Genomic DNA, 22,371 nt, shown 5'->3' with positions numbered 1-22,371 from the left:
GTTTCCTCTGTATTTTACACTCCCATCTGGAGCCTAAACATTCACAGATTCCTCTCCGAGTGTGTCCCAGTGAGTGGAAACTGAGGAGACAATTATGTTCAGGCACTCCAAACCACTAGCCTTTACTCTGAGTCACGTGGGATGGCATAGGGAACATGTGACCATCTGACACTGGATGCTATTCTAAGAGGCCACACCCTGGGATGACTAATGCCAGCTGTGGCTGTTTGAATACGAATGGCCCCCATAGGGTCATCTATTTGAATGCTCAGTCATTAGGGAGTGGCACTATTTAAAAGGATTAAAAGGATTAGGGGATACGTTCTTGTAGGAGGAAGAGTGCTGGGAGGTAGGCTTTTAGGTTTCAAAAGCCCCACACAAGCCTAGAGTCTCCCTGTTTCTGCCTACAGATCAGGATATAGCTCTTAGTTACTGTTCCAGGGCCTCCCAGCATGCCATCCTGCAAGATAATAACAAGCTAAACCTCTGAAACTATAAGCAAGCCCCAAGCCAAATGCTTCTTTTATAAGAGCAGCCTTGGTTGTGGTGTTGCTTTGCAGCAATAGATTAGTGACTAAGACTCCAGTCTTTCCTGGTTTCCCAACCTGTCTAGGTAGCTATCCTTCTCCCATAGAGAAAGACTCTGGGGCAGGAATTCGGAGATCTTCATTTGACCAGCACTACCTTCTGTTCTAGAGTTAGATCAGTTTTTCTCTTCCTGAGAAGTCAAAATTTTACAAATTATTTTATTTTCTCCATAGTTCTTTCTGCTTGTTTGTTTTTTATGTTCACTATTCTAGGCTTAGGGTTGATGGTCTTCAAAAATAGAGATTTTTTTTTAAAAAAAGTATTTTCTACTCTTTTCTAAAAATCCAGGCTCTGGAAGCCCTTCTTATACTGGAGACTTTAAAATTCTGATTATTGACTGGAACTGAGCAATGATTTCCATGCTCTAAGTAGTTCGGGCTGTTCCTTCCCCAGGGCAATGCATTTAGATTTCACAGCAGAAGTGTTGAGTGATAACAGAATAATTCTTTCTCCAGAAAGGATCTTTTGCTCCTATCAAGATTATTTGCCACAACCATTCTCCTGGTAAATTTACAAAAATGAGCAAGCTCTATTTCCTTCCCTCATCCTTTCTTGTGTATGGATTCCCTAGACTATTTGACTGTCTTCTGCTCTGACCACGTCTTCACGTTTAGGTGTGGCTGTGTAAGACACTGGTCAGCCACATTAATTTCTCACATGCATACTTCTTCAAGCAATCAGGAGTAGGGTAGGACAGGGTGTCTACTGAAGGAATATAGTTCTGTGGCCTATGCCTTTGTAGGACTGGCCATCATCTGAAAACACCCGATATGTATACCCCAATTCTTTCTACCATTCTAGTTTCTGTTGCTGTGGTAAAATATCCCTACACCCCCCCAAAAAAAATCACAGGAGAAGAAAGCATTCACTCACCCATTTGGCTTATAGTTTCAGGTTACAGTCCATCATTTGGTGAAATCAAGGCAGAAGCTCTAGCAGCTGTCAGATCGCATGCACATGTCCTGGCGAGAAAGTGAAGAAAACAGAAAACTCTGGCACTCTACTGGTGCTACCGTGATTGTGTGCCACTGTGGGGACCTCGAGGGTGTTCCTAAGGAAAATTTAAAAAGCACTCCCCTACGGTCCAGCATTTCCTTCCTGGGCATACACTATACAGAAATGAAATCATCCCATCATAAAGATACCTATCGGCATTCTGAAGTCACTGGACAGTATTTACTAAAGCTAAGATATGAAAATAACCACAATGTCCATCAAAAAAGAGTGGGTAAGAAATTAAAAACATATCTGTTAGTGCATGTGTGTGTGTATAAACATGTGTTTTTGTATGTTAGTGTCTGTTAGTGTGTGTTTGTGTGTGAATGTCAGTATGCATGCTAGTGTATATTTAGTGTGTATTCATATGCGTATGTTTGTAGTGAGAGGCCGCTTGTTCAGTCCAGGCTGCTCAGCCCTGAAATAACCACACAGAAACCATATTATTTTGCTTGGCCCATTAGCTCTATCTTCTTTTTGGCTAATGCTTACATTTTAATTTAACCCATTTCTATTAATCTGTGTATCGCCAAGTGGCTGTTGGTGATGAGTGGGTAAGAAATTATAAACATGTCTGTTAGTGCATGTGTGTGTCTATACACACACACATATATAAACATGTGTTTGTATGTTAGTGTCTATTAGTGTCTGTATGTGAATGTAGTATACATGTTAGTGTGTATATTAGTGTGTATTCATTTGCGTATGTTAATATATGTATGTGTGTGTATGACAGTATCTGTGTATGTTAGTGTGCATGTTTGTGTATGTCAAAGTGACAATGTAAGCGCAATGAGCAAACATAGATAAAGTCAACCAGACATAAGAAGAAAAGTCCTACATGATCCCACTTACAAGTGTGGTCTGGTTACAAAAGGAGCACATAAAAAAGAGTAGAGTGATCGTTCCTGGGAGCAGAGCTGGGGACAAAGAGACGAGGTGAAAAGAGCACAGTGGTCAGGCGGTGGGGCACGCCTTTAATCCCAGCACTCGGGAGGCAGAGGCAGGCGATGCCTGTGAGTTCGAGGCCAGCCTGGTCTACAGAGCAAGTTCCAGGACAGGCTCCAAGGCTACAGAGAAATCCTGTCTCAACAGCCACCCTCCTCCCCATAAAAAAATTTAAAAAAAAAAGAAAGAAAGAGCGGGCATAATGAAGAGAAGTATCGCTTGCTGGCCCTGTGCTTCACCAAGAGGAGACTACAAAACTCTTGTCACAGGAATATGTACACCAAGATCGGCATATCAAAACACCATGTTGAGAGTTTAAATCTATGTAATACCAGACTTAAAGCAAGCAGGGTTTTTGCTGCAGAGGTAAAACTTGGCTGTGCTGTTTCAGATAATACCATCCGTGCCTTGTGAGACAGAAGCATAAGAGCTTCGGATGGTTCCCAGCACATATCCATTTTAATTCTACTGAGACAGACTTTTTAAAAATAATCTAATACCCTTGAAACCTTGAAAGGCCATAGCCTCTGCCAAACAGAGCATGTCCATCAAAGAGGCAGGGCAAATGTAAGGCAACCAATACCACATACATCACTGTTGGCTCACTGGAAGATGCTATATCTTATGGGGCAATCTTTTAAAAATTCTATTTAAAATGAGGCTGAGGGAAGAAGCTTCGAGAATATTAAACTGAATTTATTTCACTAGCACTTTTTTGTACTGTACTCACAGGAAAGTGAGACACCACAATGAAAGAGAGAAAATAAATGTCTAATAAGCCTTTTCAATAATGGTATGAATTGAAACAACAAAGTTATTTTTAAAAATATAGTACAATTGAATGGTAGCACTTGTCTTTTTCAGTGGCACATAAAAATGTGCATTTAATAATTTATTGTTCTCGGGATGGAGAAATGACTCGGTGGTTAAGAACTTTTCCTGCTCTTGAAGAAGACCTGAGTTCAAATCCCAGCACCTAGGAGGTGTCTCAGCACCATCTGTAACTCTAGTTCCAGGAGATCTGATGCCTTCTTCTGGTACCAGACACGGTGTACATATATCCATACAGATCAAATATTCATACAGATAAAATTAAAATAAACCAAAGTTGATGATTTTTAATTTTTTCCTTTAGTGAAAATAGACTCCAGGCTGGGTGTTGGAGGTTCACGCCTTTAATCCTAGAATTTGGGAGGCAGAGGCAAAGCAGATCTCTGTGAGTTCGAGGCCAGCCTGGTCTACAAGAGCTAGTTCCAGAACAGGCTCCAAAGCTACAGAGAAACCCTGTCTCAAAAAAACCAAAAAAAAAAAAAAAGGATTTAAAAAAAGAAGAAAAAGAAGAAGGAGAAGAAGAAGAAGGAAAAGAGGAGGAGGAGGAGGAGGAGGAGGAAGAGGAGGAAGAAGAGGAAGAAAACTCCAGCAACTGATGGAAGCAGATCCCTAACTAAGCACTGGGCGGAGCTTCTGGAGACCAGTCAAAGAGAGGGAGGAGCAATAATAGGAGCAAAGGGGTCAAGACCATGATGGGGATACCCACAGAAACAACCTACCTGAGCTAGTGGGAGCTCGCTGACCCAGACTGATAGTGGGGAATCTACATAGGTGCAAACTAGGCCCACTGAATGGGGGTGACAGTTGTGTGGCTTGTGCAGTCTGTGGGGCCACTGGCAGTGGGACCAGGATTTACCCCCAGTGTTCGAACTCACCTTTTGGAGCCCATTCTTTTTGGAGGGATACCTTGCTTAACCGCTAGATGAGGGGGAGGGCTTGGTCCCTCCTCAAAGTGATGTGTCAGACTTTGTTGACTCCCCATGGGAGGCCTTACCCTCTCTGAGGAGAGGATTATGCATTGGGTGGGGGAAAGGGTGGAGTGGGAGGAGGGGAGGGAGTGGGAACTGAGATAGATATGCAAAATTAGAAAAGATTGTTTAAAAAATAAATAATAAAAATAAAGAAAATAGATTCTTTTTTCATACACTATGTCCTGATTAATCTCCTCCATCTACTTCTCCCAGTTTATCCCCACCTCCCGTCCCCTCTGGGTCCATTCCTTTTCTATCTCTCATTAGAAAAGAGCAGGTTTCTAAGAGACAACAACAAAATATAACAAAGTAAATATAAGATAACAAAACCCAGCATGTTGAAGTTGGACAAGGCAAACCAACAGAAGGAAAAGAGCACAAGAATCAGAGACCCACTCTCAATAGTCCCATAAAAATACTAAACTGAAAGCTATAATATATATGCAGAGGACCTAGGGCAGATCTGCTCAGGCCCTGTTCTTGCTGCTTCAGTCTCTGTGAGTTCATGCGAGCTTTGCACTGTTGATTTAGAGGGCCTTATCTCCTGGTGTCATCCACCCCTTCTGGCTTTTACACCTTTTCTGCCTTCTCTTCATCGGGGTTCTTTGAACTCCGAGGGGAGGGATTTAATAGAAATATCCCATTTATATCTGTGTGTTCCAAGGTCTCCCCCCACCATCTGTGTGTGTGTGTGTGTGTGTGTGATGTCTTGCCATGGATCTCTGTAGCTGTTCTCATATGCTATAGGAGGAAGCTTCTCTGATGACGGCTGAATAAGGCAGTTCTGTAGGATAGCATAGTATCATTAAGAGTCATTTTTAGACTAGTAGCATTTAGTTTTACCCTAGGTCTCTGGGCTATCTAGTCTCTGCCTCTTAGTCACCCAAGCAGTGTTGGGAATGAGTTCCATCTCATGGACTGGGTCTTAACTCAGATCAGACATTGGCTGATTACTCCTAGGCTCAAGACGATGACAGAAATCTCACTTTGTTCTCTTAAAATCCATCGTTTCAGTACTTCTCAAAACAGTTGCACCCCAAATAAAAAGCAAGAAACAAACTGATCATCTCTGGCTTGTGTTTTTAATTATTTTGTTTCTATGTGCTTCCGTAAGATGAGCATATACCTTTATTAAATAAAACACTATGTTCTTTTATAAAACTGAGACCTAGTACAGAAATTACTTAAGCCTTTCTGACCAAGAAAATTACATAAGAAGTGTAAAGAAACTAGCAGAGCGTCCCTTCACCTTTGGCTGTAGTTTGGAAATAGGTTTAAGATAGGCGACTACAGAGAGACTACAGAAAGAAAGAAGATGAGGAAGAGCTGGGCATGCCAATGGTGCTGGGATTTCCAGGAATGTGAACATTTAGAATTAAAATGCTCTTTGGTCAAATTCAGGAACACATTAACAAAATCATACATTATAGCTAAGTGTCTTCATCCCATGAAGGCAAGATTTGTTTAATATTTATTAAATTGAACATATATATGAACTCATATGTAAACATATATATGTTAATCTATAAATGTAACATAACAAAAAATATAACTGAAGGACAGAAATCACATAGTCCTCTCAATTGATGACGAAAGAGCATTTACTAATGTTCACCATGGCTTCATGATAAAATGCCTAGAAATGTTAGGAATAGATGGAGAATGCTGCAAAATAATAAAGGCTATATACAACAAACTTACAGCCAGTGATATACAAATGGAGGCAAATAGCGATTGTGCCATTAAAACAGACAAGTAGACCAGTGGAGTAGGGTAGAGGGAGGACCCAGAAATTAACCAATAAAGCTATACCTACTAATTTTTGACAAAGGAGAAAAAAAAAACATTTATTGGGGAAATGATAGTCCATCCAATAAATGGTGCTTGCAAATTAGATATCCATCACAAAAGAAGGAAGTTAAATTTGTATCTTTCACCTTGTACAAACATCAATTCCAAATATATAAAAGAGCTTAACTTAAAACCTGAAATGTTGACACTTTGAGGTGAAGGTATAAGCGATAATCTTCAAGATGACTGAAGAGGCCAAGAACTTTCTGAATGGAGCCCTAGAGCAGGAACTAGCCCACGTATCTACAGATGGAACAACACAGAAATAAAAACCCACACAGCAAAGGAAAGTAACAGTTAAGAAAGTCTTTGCCAGCTGTACTTCAGCAAAAGGATAATATATAGAATCTAACTGCAAAAGTTAGAATAAAACTGTCAGTCAAGAAGATAATAAACTGAATATACAAATTAAAAAAGGAACACTAGTAGTCATTTTAAAAAGCCATCAACAGCCCTAGCCATCAGAGCACTGCAGTTAAAACTATGTTGAGATACCATGTCACCCCAGTCAAGATGGCTGTCATAAATGTTTTAAATAAAAAAATATAATAATAATAATAATAATAATAATAATAAATGTATACAGCATAAAAAAGTCCGACAAGTACTGGAAAGGATGTAGAGAATGAGGAGCTCTTATTCACTGTTGATGGGACTGAAAATTAATACAACCACTATGGAAATCAGTTTGTGGGGACCTCAAAAAATTAAAAATAGACCCACAATTTCAGTTCTGGGCATGTATCCAGGGAACTCCATACCCTACCATAGTCATATTTGCACCTGGGGCAGGAGCTGATGCAGAGGCCATGGATCTGTGCTGCTTACTGGCTTGCTTCCATGGTTTACTCAGTCTGCTTTCTTATAAAAGCCAGGATCATCAGTCAGGGATGGCGCCACGCACCATGAGCTGGGCCCTCCCCATTGATCACTAATTGAGAAAATGCCTTACTGCTGGATCTCATGGAGGCATTTCCTCCACTGAGTCTCCTTCCTCTCTCATGACTCTAGCTTGTGTCAAGTTGACTCAAAACCAGTCATTACAATTCACCCCTTGTCAACTTGACACATGAACACATCACTATTAAGCCACAACCCTTCCTTTCTTATCCCCAAGATCTCACATTAAAATCATAAATAATTTCAAAAGTCTCACATCTTTTACAAATACAAACACATTAAAATTTCAGTGCCTTTGGAATATCTAATCTCTTTTAAACGTTCAAGTCTTTCATCTGTGGAATCCTTTAAAATTACTTTCTTGCTTCAAGAGGGAAAAATCGGGGCACAGTCACAATCACATCAAAGTATAACCAAATTCCAACTGTACAATGGCTGTCTCACTGTCTCTGGACTTCTCCAAAGGGCTTGGGTCACTTCTCCAGCTCTGCCCTCTGCAGCACACACAGCTTGTCTTCTAGGCTCCGGCTGGCTGTACTCCACTGCTCCTGATCTTGGTGGGCATCCCATGATGCTGGCATTTCCAAACTGCTGGGGTCTCCTGCTGCAACTGGGCTGCACTGTCTCCAATAGCCTCTCATAGGCCCTCTTCATGGTGCCAAGCCTCAACTTCTTGGCATGACCTCTCAGTCCTGGGCCTTCAACTGCCACTGAGGCTGCACCTTCATCAATGGCCTCTCCTGGCCTCCCACAGTGCCAAGCCTCAGCTGCTCCCCATGATCCCTTCATGCCTTTAAAACCAGTATCACTTAGGTGACCCTTATACAGTATCAAGTCCAACTGCCAGCACAAAGTGCAATCTTGGCCGCCTCTGCAACACAGCTTCTCTGTGCTCTTGGGAAAAACTTCCCAGATTTCACCTCAGTGATGCTGGTCTCTTCTTAATCACTGCTAATTTCTTAGGTCCAGTCAACCAGCATCAAGTATCCCAGCAAAACAAAGTTCTGCTTTAGTAGTTCTGGTATCCTCTTAATCACAGCTGATTCTTCAGCCCCAGCTAATCAGAGCCACACAATCTTAATTTAAAATAACAAATGGCTCCAATAAGAGTCTTTAAACTTCCCTCTGAAACTTCACAAACCAGTCCTCCATCTCCTGTGCTGCTCTCAGCGTTCTTATCTTCCAAGCTCCTAAAGAACTGAGCTCTTAACACTCAGTGGCTTTTCTAGCCCAAAGTTCCAAAGTCCTTCCACAATCCTCCGCAAAGCATGGTCTCAGGTCTGTCAAAGCAACACCCCACTATGCAGCTACCAATTTTTCTTGCTAGTGTTTCTATTGCTGTGACGAAACACTATGACCAAAAAGCAAGTTGGGGAGGAAAGGGTTTATTCAGCTTACACTTGCAGATCAGAGTCCATCTTTGGAGGAAGTCAGAGCAGGAACTCAAACAGGACTGGATCCCAGAAGCAGAAACCGGTGCACAGGCCATGGAAGGGTGTTACTTACTGGCTTGCTTCCCATGGCTTGCTGAGCCTGCTTTCTTATAGAACCCAGTGCCAGCTGTCAGGGATGGTACCACCTTCCGTTGATCACTAATTGAGAAAATATCTTACAGATGGATTTCATGGAAGCATTCCCTCAGGTGAGGCTTTTTCCTCTTTGATAACACTAGCCTGGGCCAAGTTGACGTACAACCAACCAGTACATCACCCCATCTCAGAAAGGGAAAAAGAAATATGCATTATCCTTCATACGATGATCCTAGCCTCTAATGTATACATGTATATATGTAAACACATGTACGTATGGGTACAGCATAACACACAGGAGAACAAGAGAGGGCACCATTAGGTGACAGGAAGGCACTATTAGGTAAACAGGAAAAATAACCTCAGGTAAAAGACACGGAAGATGTTGTGAAGAACATAAAGCAATCGTTTTAATTTTAACTCTGCCATAATTTTTTCAAGTTACAAAGATGTAATTGATAGTGAAAGTTTAAAATCCAAAGTGAAACGTTGCAGCCTCACGATACCTGTTCTAAACGTGGGGACATTCAATGTGGTTCTGGGCAAGTGCTTATTTGTGTCACTACATAAACTGAGTTGTGTGACGTTTACTTGAGAGCTCCTTACAATAAGTGAATTTTTTCTAATTTTTATTTTTAAAGGAAAAGCATACTAATTCTATAAGAGAAGGCATGCCAGTGAGTTGCGGATTCAAGTTTGCAAATTGACTGATGAATGTAGAAGCTGTTGTTGGCTTGTTCACTGCCTCAGCGTGCCTCACGTGACTCATTCAGCTACTCACAGTTCTCAGTAACACAACAGGCGATTGCTAGCGTGTTCCGTCCACTTCCAAAGTCCCCAAAGATATGCCACACAATCTTAGCAATTTGTGTAAAGATTAACTGACAGGTGACGATAGCAATGCCTCTGAAGTCTTTGTTTTTACCAGTGGTTCTACATGTGTCCCATTGGGGGGGTCTTAAAGTTGGCACACACACGTTTGCCAGTGGCCCAACCTTAATATTTTATAATAAAGACTATTGTTCGAATTGCTAAATTGTGGTAGAGAAAAAAAATTAACTCATAAGTATTGTGTGGGTCAAAACTTTAATGTGAGATTTTGAGATAAATGCTGGTGTAATCATTTCTAAATAAAATGCTGTTTGCAACATTATTTACAGTTCTACCCCACAAAGGAAAATTAAAGGTGATCTATGAAGCATCAATGCCCACGTCAATGTCCATATGTAAACCCCTTTTTACCACTGTGACTGTGAGGGTGCACCAGTGGACATACATTTAGATTAGATAGGCATGTTGTATGGCAGCCTAGGCTTTTAAGAAAACGTCTTTCACATGCCAGGTATCTTACCAATGAGCTATTCAATACTACTCTATTTTCAAGTGAACTTTTTTATGGGGAAGGGACCCCGATGGCTGTTGAATTGCCAAGATCCCCTCTTATGGAGCAACACAAAAGACTGGCAGGCATCTGCTCCAGCTGCTTCCTATGGCAAAGGAAAATAAGATGCTGTCTCCCTCTCTCTAATTTTAGCTGACATTAACGATCATGACATTTGCCTATAAGGACCATGTAGTTAAAATACTGTGGATGAGTTCTTCTGGACCTCGTATCAGTTTAATACAAAAATATAATGAGATTTATGGAATTATAATGCATTCTACTTTTCGTATTTCACTGTGTGAGTTTTCTGAGGATGACCTGTAGAAGGGAAGATAATGAATTATAGAACACTGCTTTCTCAGTCCCCTGTGGGCAGACATGATACATTGTTACATTTCTAGCAGAACTAGATTCTTTCATTTCCAAAATAAAGTAACTAGCATTTGCCTAAAGAACATGATCCATTTGTTTTTCAAATTTTAAGGATAGGTTCAGTATCATGGTTTTTAGGTTCAGAAGTAATAAGGAATGGTTTTGTTAGTAAAGTTACCGTGGTCAGTAAAGACCAAACAGGTGTCTTTCTTATTATGTGTTTCTTTACTTTTTTTCTTTTCTTCTTTTTTGTTTTTTTTGGTTTTTTGAGACCAGGTTTCTCTGTAGCTTTGGAGTCTATCCTGGAACTAGCTCTTGTAGACCAGACTGGCCTCAAACTCACAGAGATCCACCTGCTTCTGCCTACCCACACCCCCACCAGTGGTGGAATTAAAGCCATGGGACAACACTGCCTGGCATAAATGTTTCATTTTAATGTATGTACAGGAATATGGGGGCACATGAATGTGGAGATCAAAGCACAAACTCAGCGTCATGTCTCAGGGATCTCATGACCTTATTGTTAGAGACAAGGTCTCTTGCTGACTTATAACTTGTCAGGTAGACTAGACTGGATCGCAAACACAAACCATCACATCCAGAATTATTTTTTGTGAGTTCCAGGAATGAAACCCAGGTCCTTGTACATTACCAGCCGAATTGTCTCTCTCCACCCCTGCATAACAAAAAATCCAGCAGTTGATCAAGTAAAGTGGAGATGAAGTGACCAAGGAATCCCCAGTGAAGAAACAAAACAAGCTGCTTACAATGTACTTCCTGTTTACTTAGGCAATATTATATCCTTCTGGAGTCTTTGATGTAGTTAAAAAATAAATAGTTATAGTTTTCCTTAGATATTATAAAAGATAAAGTAGATATAAATATTGTAACTGTAATTCTTTCTTGAAAGCTGTTTTGTTTATGTAATTTTTCTGTGTTAAAGTTAAAACCTTCCTTTTTATTTAAACAGAAAAGGGGAGGTGACATGGGATGCCCCTCTGTATGCTGTGCATACTATTGGTTAATAAAGAAACTGCCTTGGCCTGTTGACAGGGCAGAATATAGGTAGGTGGGGAAAACTATTGAATGCTGGAAGAAGAAAGGCAGAGTAGGAGAGAAACCATGGAGCCACGGCAGGAGACAGACACACTAAATCTTTGCTGGTAGGCCATGACCCTGTGGTGATGCACAGATGGAGATGGGTTAAATTAAGATGTAAGAGTTAGCCAATAAAAAAGCTAGAGCTAATGGGACAAGCAGTGATTTAAACAATATGGTTTCTGTGAGATTATTTCAGATCTGAGCTGCCAGGCAGCCAGGAAAACAGACAAGTGGCTTCTCCTACAAGTTTTAGACCTTTTAGGGTCAGAGATCCCAATAAAATTACTGTGATATGTACAATGGTGCCATCCTGCAGAGACATGTGCACTGCACATGGTGTCCTTCGCTGCACCCAGGCTCATCACAAAAACATAACTGTGTCCACCAAGCTGATGCTTCCCTCCACGTTCTGCTTGTGTTAAAAAAGTGTTTCTGTTTTAAAGGAAAGAAGTAAATCCAAGTGGTAATAAAATTTTACTCCTTCCCAAAGCTGAAATTTTGAATAAAGGTTGTTAAGCATAGACTTTAATAAAGCTTGACAAATTTAATTTTAACACATCCACATGTGTAGGGTTTTCCTTTCACAACTGGTTCTAATTTTTTTTAACCATGATATGTCAGCAAAATTCAATATGAATCACTTTTTGTTTTGTTTTCCTTGAGATAGGGTCAGGGCTGGCCTTGAACAAATGACCCCCCATCTCACTTTCTCAAGCGTTAGATTACAGGCATTTGACATCACATCTGGCTCTGACTCAGGAATCTTCAAGCCTAAAACAGATGACTTCAACTTCTTTTCCTCATAACAACAAAGTTATATTGTTTTTATCACTAACATGAATGAAGAAAAATGCAAAAAAAACCCAACAGAATTTGACTGAACCATAGTAACCATCAAATAAACATTTTGAATGCCTTCAGAAATGGGGGTTTCATGTGGAAAGTTTTCCTGTCGTGTTGAAATATAGGCTGCTACCATCTCCTTATCCATAGTGGCACTTCAGCTGAAGTTGCGTCTGACTTTTCACTGGTGAGGGTGGAAGTCACAAAATAATCCCACACTAGTTCAGCATTATGAATTAGGGGAGACTTACCAATCACTGTCCTAGACAACAGCCCTCTGCATGAACGGGAAACAGGAACAGAGTCTAGCAGACAGAAGCAAGAACCAGAAGCATGAGAGCGAGTACACACTTTATGGCTGCATTTATAGTATAAGAGACCACACCCAAGTGGGCTGGTATCTTAAAGGCTATTGGCTGAAGGAGCAGAAGGAGCTCCCACAGCACATTGGGGTTTGCATACTAGAATATTCCTGAACAAAAGATGACTCCCTTCCTGTTTCTTTCTGTCTAGGAATTTATGCCAATACAGCTGAGTCATTAATGAACTCAACCGCAACAGAGCTACCCTGGGCTCCAGCTTTTGCTTTTTAAAATGTACTAGTAAAACTGCTCCCACCAGAAATAGCTTGATAAATATTGGTTTGTTTTTTTCCTAGCAAAGCCAGAAAAGAAAAAGGACACCTTAAAATTTAAAAAATTCATACTTTGCTCCAATTTTTTGTTCAAATTCTTAAATATGAGCAACTCACACCCAGTTTCAGATGTACTACATCCCTCTTGATGTTTAAGGACTCGGAACAGGAAATTTGACAGTGATTCACTCAGGGAGAGTGGGAAGGAAAGAGCTATACACTTGAGGGGCCTTTTCTTCATGATGCAGTAAAACCAAGTATGTTTTCAGCCTACTCCTTTGTGCCTAATAGAGCATCACATTATGTTTTCAGTTGAGATGTCTAAATTTTTTTAAAGAGCATTTTTTATCATTACTGAGGGGATTATTTTATATGCTTGGATTGGCGAGGACACAAATTCTTTCAAAATTCAGCAGCGTAATTTTCTGTCAATCAAGAAGCTGGAAATGATTAGGCAGGGTGGCAGAGGCTTGGAGGAGTCTCCTGAGGCTGCAACTGATATGTGAATCAGGACTAGAATTTTATTAAGTAAAACAGGCATTCAAGTGCAAGGTCACTTATTGCCATCACAGTGACAGGAAACCTCTGCTCCCTGACGCATGTTGCATGAGCCTGTCCGTAAAGACGCCCACGATGTGGAAGATGACTAATCCCAACGCAAGCGATATGAGAGACAAAGTGCTGCAGTTGGAGAGTAAGATGGTCCAGCCTCTGCTGTTTTGATGTTTGGAAAGTGAGATGGTCCAGCCTCTGCCGTCTTGATGTTTAGAAAGTGAGATGGTCCAGCCTCTGCTGTCTTGATGTTTAGAAAGTGAGATGGTCCAGCCTCTGCTGTTTTGATGTTTGGAAAGTGAGATGGTCCAGCCTCTGCCGTCTTGATGTTTAGAAAGTGAGATGGTCCAGCCTCTGCTGTCTTGATGTTTAGAAAGTGAGATGGTCCAGCCTCTGCTGTTTTGATGTTTGGCTCTTCACTGTTTACATCAATTAATGCTTTAATGTTAGCCCCAAAGAACACTCAAATGCCTGGATATGGCATTAAAGAATGAAGACAAAGTCAATTCCTCTTGGATTAATCTAACCAAGGGCAAGCCCAAATTTGAATTCTCCACTTCTCTGTGTCTTCCATTGATATGGAGTTTGTGGTTAGAGGTTTATCTGTAGTCTGTCTACTGTATGTGTGTGTATGTGATCTCTGTTCCCATGCCTGTGTCTATGCCTGTATCTGCTCCTATGTATGTGTCTTCAGTCTCTCTGAGGAGCCTGTCCCTAACACAGGGTTTTGTGCTATATTTATTGACCAGCACAGAAGACATGGTATGGGAAATGGATGAAAAATTCTTTACAGAGCCCTTTAACTGACCTTTATCTTTTACAAGGGAAGAGGTTACTGACCCAGAAGAGTAAACAAAACCACGCAGGCATCATCAGTCTAGAACCACACATTGCTTCCAACGTTTCTGTCAGATATTTGCTTTAAGGTTGCTTACAACCTGCTGGCTGTTTTCAGGAAATGATTAACACAACACAACACACACACACACACACACACACACACACACACACACCCCTCTTCTGGGTTAAGGCCATGGAAGAGTACACAATTTAAGATTAAAGTTATGCATTAGCTTAGGTTTGTAAAGGCTGATTACATGGGAAATCCAAGGCATAGTAGGTTGGTTAGATTGTTTTATTAAACATAAACAGGCTGAGTACACAGTAGGACAGCAGGCTAATGGTCTTAAATGATCTCGATGGGGTATTATTAACTTTGCTCTGAGCGCTGCCAAATTTGGGGGTGGTATTTAAGAGACATTTAAGAAACTATTGGTACTATTTGGGAAGGCTGTTAGAATCCACAGGCAGTGGAACCTTGCTGGACCAAGTGAGTCCCTGGGGCAAGCTGTGAGGCTTGTTCTTTCTCTGATTCCTGATTAGAAATGCAATACAGCCAGATACCTCACACTCCTTCCATGACTGGTGTAATGGGAGTCTTCCCCACTTGAACTTCAAGCCAGAATCAACCTTCCCTCCTCCCTCAGTGTTCTCAGACTGGTCATAGCAACATGAAAGCAACAAATACAGAAAATTGGTATCAATAGTGGAGCCACTGCTGGGACAAACCAAACTGACTGTAATTTGGAGGCCTTAGGAACTGGTCTGGGGAAGGCAGGAGAAAGAATTGGGAGCTGTGGGCAAGAGAAGTAGCAGAGTTCTGTAAGCAGAGCATGATGGGTCATTCTCTGGGGAGTTTGGAGGACTGGAATGCAGGGGGAAAGTGGACAGAAGAGGCCTGAATCACAAGGTTGCAGAGGTGAACAAAGACTATTAAGAACTGTTCTACAGGCCGGGAGGTGGTGGTGCAAGCCTTTAATCCCAGCACTCGGGAGGCAGAGGCAGGCGGATCTCTGAGTTCGAGGTCAGCCTGGTCTACAAGAGCTAGTTCCAGGACAGGCTCTAGAAACTACAGGGAAACCCTGTCTCGAAAACAACAACAACAACAACAAAAAAAAAAGAACTGTTCTACAGGCCGCTTGTGCTTCATTCCAGCAAAGAATCTGGCTGCATTCTGAGTGGGTGTATTCTGAGTGGGTGTGTCCTGAGCGCGGATGATTCAAAAGTAATGTGCTTGGAGGAGGAAATTTCAGTACAGGGTAGCAGCAGCGTGCAGATTGTGTCATAAGAGAGCAGAATGTGGGGCAGAAAGCTATGGACCAGTGATTCTCGATCTTCCTAATTTTGCGGTCCTTTCATATGACTCCTCATGTTTGGTAACCCCCCAACCACAAAACTATTTTTGTTGCTACTTCATAACTGTAAATTTGTTACTGTTGTGAATCGTAATGTAAATACCTGATGTGCAGGATATCCGATATGTGACCCCTGTGAAAGGGTCGTTCGAATCCTAAAGGGGTCGCTGCTCATTATGAAACCTGTAGCGATTATGAGGAAAGGTACACGAGTGGGTTTGATACTGCAGACAAGGCAGATGCCAACGCAGCTGTAACTGTTAACAAAATCAGCACCACTGAGGAGAAATCTCATGCTTGGCAGTAGGGCCATAAGGTACCCTAAAGGTACCCTTCCCTGGAAGGCTCGGACTTATAAAAGATGCTAGGGCCTTTCAACGAAGAGATCTTCAACTGAGCTTCTGAAGACATTTTCTGTTCAAAACAACTGCCTAGCAAAGGATTTTCTCAGGTTCCGCAGCCAAAGCAGACAGAGGCCACTCTAGTTCGGGCCCAAGAGAGCCAGGCTGCAAGTTCTCGGGTTGGCAGGAAATTTGGTTGCGTCATCCACAGGGTTTGGGTTTTGCAAGCACAAAAGATACAAGAATGAGAGGTTCAACAACGCTTGCAACCATGTTTCTTAGAGCCTTCAAGGGCAGGCCTTGCGAGGTCATTTCATGAAGCTGGCTGAGAATGTGAAACATAAATTATAAATGGAAACACCAGGTTTCTGGAGACACTGTAACCTTAAAAATGTGTGCCAACCTACAGACGTGTGTCCTCAGCACCACTGTATGCAGGAGGGAGGGAACTGTTTCGTTCTATAGGAGTTTGTGGTTAAGGAATTATCTCAAATTTCATAAAAGACCGTGGACTGTTTAAAGACATTATGGACTTTTAGAGTTAGGTTGAATACATTTTGCATAATGAGATGATGGGCTTGAGTCCATGTGGGTCAGGGGCAGAGAGCTGTGGTTTGAATGTGAAATGGCCTGGTGGTCTTATCCGTTGGAAGGTTTGGTCACTGTTGGGAGGTAGAGTTTGGCTGGAGGAAGTAAGTCACTGAAGTCATGCTTTGGGGTTCCATAGTTCCCCCACTTGTTGCCCACTCTGCTTTCTGACTGAAAACACACTGGGACTAGCTACTTCAGCACTCCCGTCTCCATACCTTCCCTTCATTTGATGAACTGTAGATTCTTGAATTGTAAGTCAAAATCATCCTCTCATTTCTTAAGCTCTTTGGAAGGTATTTGACCACAGCAAAAGAAAAAAAACAAATAACTTTAAAAAGGGGATTGCAGGTGTATGCTGTCAGGTCCACCTTTTTACATGGGGGCTCAGGATTTGAACTCAGGTACTCATGTTTGCACGGCCCACACTTTACTGACTAAGCCATCTCCTCTGCCTACATTTTATTTTTTGGCAACCACTCTGTTCACATCTACTTATGTCAGCAGAAAAGGCTGAATTCAAAGCCAAAATAGAATACCTGAAACCCGTTTTCAAAAAAAAAAATTAGTGGTGGGTAATGGGCCCAGGATAGCAGAAATAGTAGCTAAATGATATCTTAAGCCTTGTCTAAAGAGACTGTGGATGTACAGCCTTAGTCCAGACCAATATTGACAAATAGAAATATAAATCTAAAATTTCCACATCTTCTAATTTCCCCATGATAGCTACAAATCTAAGTTATATGGAATTGCCCAGTTTTTAACACGTTGATAAAAGCTTCTTTTAAAGTGTTAAAAAAAAGTGTGCCTGCAAAGATTCTTAGGAGAAAGTTTTGGCAATCTACTTTCCGGGTTACCACTGAGTTAAAGAACTCGCCTCCTGTCTGGGTGCTTAGTAAAACTGAGGTGTCTCCAGTAGCATTGGCATCCAAAAGGTCTTCCTACCTGATGAAACTCACAAACAAAATGACCAGAAGGAACGTTGCTAAAGAATTTAATTCTGAAATAAATTCTCCTTATGATGCTCTCTGGGTTAATAATTCTAGGAAATGATCTGTGCCAAGATAACAGAACCTTTCCTGTCAATAAATTTTCATATGAAGGATGTTGTCCTAAATTTATAGAAGTTTTCTTCAGTGTATAATTAAAATGTGTGTATGATTCTAAACTAAGTAACTGAGGGGAAATTATGAACGTTTCCAGCAATCATTTGGAAAAATCTTTAAAAAGTAGTTAGTGCTATGCATAAATTTCATCCAAAATAAAATGTTCTATTGCGGGTCAGTCTCCTCATCTATCACCTTGTCCAGCACTGGAACTATTTGGAATCTGACCTGGAACTCCAGAACCACCTGCAAAACCCAGAGTCCTCCAAAAATCCTGAAGATCAGCAGGAAGGCTCTTTTAAGACCACAGAAGGTCTGTTTCTAGGCCCAGAACTTGCACTTATCCATAGCCAAGCTGAGAACATTTTAGATACCCCAGTCATACACCAACACAGAGTGACCCCAAGACCAAACACCAAACATCATTCAGCTGGCCTGTAACCTGACAATTTGTGTTAATAGCAACCAGGACCTAAATGGCCACTCATTGAAGAGCAGACCAGATATCCAAACCAAGAAACAGTAACGACAACCTGACTCCTGATGTCTACGTCCAATCACAACAACATAAAGAATATGAAAAACCAAGACAGTATGTCTCTTTTGGAAATCAGCAATTCCACTGTCATGTTCCCTGAGAAAAGCATCTTAGATAAAGCACAGGATTGAGATTTCAAGAACAATTATAAATATGTTCAAGGAAGTCAAAGAGGATATGAACAAAAACCTGAAGGAGAACCATGAAAACACAAATGAATAGCTAGATAATTTTAAAAATTCAAGATGTAAAAATTAAATTTAATAAAGAAGTAGGATCTATGGGAAAGATGCAAAGATGAAATCAGACTCAAAATGAAAACTTCAGGAAAAACAAAAAACCCAGAGTGTCACCAACAGATTGGATTGAGTGAGAGAAGATTAGGTCTCACAGACAAGGCAGAAGAAATAGACGACTCAGTCAAAGAAAATGTCAAGCCTGAAAAATCCCAAGAACTTAGCATGAAGGAAATCTGGAACATAATGAAAAGCCCAAACTTGTGAGTAATGGCATACAGTAAGGAGATGAGACTCAGGTCAAAGGCACAGAAAGTATTTTCAGCAAAACCATAGAAGTAAGGGAAGAGATGCCTATTAATCTGCAAGAGGCAAACAGAACACCAAATAGACAGGGCCAGAAAAGAAACTCCCACAGACAAAATAATCAAAACACTAAAGAAATAGAACAAGGAAAGGATGTTGGAAGTGGCAAGGAGAAAACCCAAGTTATATACTAAGGTGGGCCCTGCAGAATAACACCCGGCTTTTCAATGAAGACTTCGAAAACCAGAAGTGCATGGACTAATGCTCTATAAATGTTTAAATGACCACCAATATAGTACAGAGGACTTTAGGAGGTCGACACCCAAGGAAAATATCAGTCATAACCAAAGGGAAATTAAAAACCTTCCACAATAAAAAGATGTAAGAAATTTATATCCACAAAGCTAGCACTACAGCCGATACAGAAAGGAATATTTCAGTTTCAAGAGAAGATTAAAAATACAAAAAAAGAGCACAAGGTATATAGTGTGCCAGAACATTTAATCAAAAGAGATTTAAGACATCACTACATCAACACATAACAAATAACATAAACCACAGCAATAACAAGTAACAACAATTAATAAGCATTACTGCTGTGGGAATTCAGTCTGACAACCAATTGTATTGGGGAAGCTTGGCCCAATATGGGACTGGTAAAAAAACAGAAGCAAGGGGTGGTGTGCTCACTTGGACAGTGGTTGAGCTGGCAGCAAGCCACAGCTTGAAGCTTCTCCATCACCTTTTGCAAACAAGGTTGCAGAGCAGCGGAGAGCTGATAGAGAGCTGGCACAGTGGAGCAGCTGGTGATGTGACCTGGATTCCTCATTCTGCCTTGCAATTGTTGTGCATGAATTTTAATATGAATAAAAGGTAACACAATTGTCAGCCTTTCCTCTTTAATTATTCAATAATGAATCTCAATATTAATGGTCTCAATTCTTCAATAAAAGGCATAGACTAGCAGCTTGGATTAGAAAGCAGGATCCATCATCATGCTATCTCTAAAAACCACACTTTACCATAAAGGACAGGCATCAATTTGGCATGAAAGAATGGAAAAGTATAATCTATTCAAAAGGAAAAATAAACATGCAAGTGTAGCTATTCTAATATTTGACAAAACAGACTTTAAACTAAAAGTAGTCAGAATAGATAGGTAAGGATATTGCTTACTCATGGAAGGAAAAGTTCAAAAAAGATAACTGCAATTCTAAAGAGTTAAACACCGAGCACAGGGACACCAAGTTTCATTTAAAACAAAATTTATTAGTTCTGAAATCACAAATCAACCTAAATAGAGAGATAGTGGGTTACTCCAATTCTTCACACTCAGCAACAGACAGGTCATCCAGACAAATCCCAACAATTAAAAAACATTAGAAATAAAATGGATCTAACAGACATTTATAGACCATTCCATCCAAGTAATAATGAATACGTTTTCTTCTTAACACCCCAAAGACTTTTCCCCAAAATCAACCAGAGGTTAGAACATAAAATAAGCCTCAACTTACTTAGAAAAATCTGGAACATCCTGTTTACTGCTTGACCACAAAAGAATAGGGCTAGACAGCATCAAGGGCAAAAGTGAAAAAAACACAGAAAGCCATGGAGTTAAGAACACACCACCAGGCTGGGAAGTTGCACTCAACTGCAGCCCAGTTGGCTCAGTGGAAAAAAAGCAGAAATGGTATTTCAAAATTGCTAGAATTGAATGAAATTGAAAGCTTAATGTACCAAAACCTAAGGAACACGATGAAGTCCCCTCTAAGAGGAAGGTTTACAGCACTGAGTGTCTACAAACAGAAAATTGGAGCGATTAAACATTAATAACTTGATGACGTAACCAGAATACTTTTAAAACCAAGAACAAACAGTAACGTTGATGGGGAGAGAGAATAAAAGTCGGAGCTGAAATAAAAGATGAAAACAAACAGACTAATACAAAAAATCAGTGAAACAAAAGCTTGATTCTTTGAAAAGATTAACAAGATTGACAAGTCTTTAGACAAATTAACCAAAGGAAAGAGCAATACTACCAAAATTAATAAAATTAGAGAAGAAACAGAAAACATTGCAATAGATACTGAGAAAATTCAGGGAATCATAAGGATATATTTGGAAAACCTGTACTCCACTGAACTGGAAAATTCATAAATTTCTAAATACATATGATCTGCCATAAGTAAATTGAGATGAAGTAAATGACGATTCCTCCCAGACTATGATAACACCACTAAGCTGAAAAGCACCACCTAAAGATTGGCTTTGGACTACAAAATGCTCAGAACAATTTCAAGGTGGCTAGCTGAGATTATTCAGCCTCACAGACTACTCTAGCCAGGACTTGGACAAGTCCTGCACTTACACATTATGCAGAGACTGGACAACAAATGACAAGCTACCTCTTCCAGGACTTGACCATTAACCAAAATTTTTCTTTTCATTGTCCCCTAAGGGTATCATCACCCTCAGACAGCAGGAAGTAAATTTATGAAAACAGCACCCACATTCCCAAGAGGTGGGATGGGTGGTTTCTGGTTGTTTAATGGATTATGGATATTTGTCATTGTTTAGGGGGGGTTGGTTACAAGTTGCTATTGGTTATGGTCAGGAGGAAAGTTGAACAAATAATATTAGATTCAGAGTTCTTGTTATGAAAGAAAAAGGGGGATACAGATATGATAAAATAAGAGGATAGATTTTTTTAATCTACTCTGAAAAGAAAAACGATAAAGAAATGATAGGATAAAAGGGTAGATTATTGAATCTACTCTTTAAAAAGGGAGGATATTTATATGATAAGATAAAAAGGTAGATTATTGACTCTACTTTTTAAAAAGAAACTATTAGTTTTAAATGTTTTATATTGGATTGGACTTTTGCATATTAGATGCAAATTTTGTATATTGATACAAATTTGAGATTAATTTTGTTAGAACATACTGTACATACATTTATACTCTTGTTCAAGGTATTGTACCTATACAGCTCATTTAACAATGTAATACAAATTTCTAGTCCTTGAAAATTATTAATGCCAACTGTTTACGATAGTAAGAAAATGCAGGCTAGTAGTTAATCACCTACTAATCAATTGATGTTTGATTAATCAAAGTTAATCCATTGAAGTTATAGCCACATTAGGTATGTTTTCAAGGTCAAACAAAGATACATTTTGGATAGGCAAGTCATCTTCAAATACTTCAGAGATCTACAGAATATGGCATTTAAGACGTTTTAATAACATAGGCACTTTTTATGACAATGAGACAAGTCTGTTCCTGGAAGCACCAATCTACTTCAGAGATGATGGACACTCAAGAAACTCCACATGGAGTTTACTTCCTTTGTGACAAAAGTAAGTCAGTGGGCAAGAAAGTGTCATTGCCTTGACTGCTGACAGTATGCTGTCCTAATTGGACAAGCAGGACACACAAAAAAGAAGCTGCCAAACATTGTCAAGACCAGGAGAAACAGTCCTTCAGAATATCCTGCTTCACAGAAAAGTCTGTTGGATGTGCTAAGCCTGTAGGCTAAAGATGGATGTACCAGCAT

General features: G+C 40.2%; 1 long non-coding RNA gene across 1 annotated transcript; it reads right to left on the bottom strand.

The window, feature by feature from the left end:
• Positions 1 to 1,461: 1,461 nt before the first annotated feature.
• LOC119814811 lies at positions 1,462 to 20,572 on the bottom strand. Its single transcript, XR_005285463.1, has 3 exons — positions 20,328 to 20,572; positions 12,566 to 12,619; positions 1,462 to 1,550 (listed from the first exon to the last, which is right to left on the bottom strand). It is a non-coding gene; the product is annotated as an uncharacterized LOC119814811 (long non-coding RNA).
• Positions 20,573 to 22,371: the final 1,799 nt, after the last annotated feature.

This window comes from Arvicola amphibius, chromosome 5, assembly GCF_903992535.2.
Source record: "Arvicola amphibius chromosome 5, mArvAmp1.2, whole genome shotgun sequence".
NCBI classification, from domain to species: Eukaryota; Metazoa; Chordata; class Mammalia; order Rodentia; family Cricetidae; genus Arvicola; species Arvicola amphibius.
The sequence above is the reverse complement of the archived record's forward strand: the minus strand, read 5'-3'. Positions and strand labels throughout refer to the sequence as shown.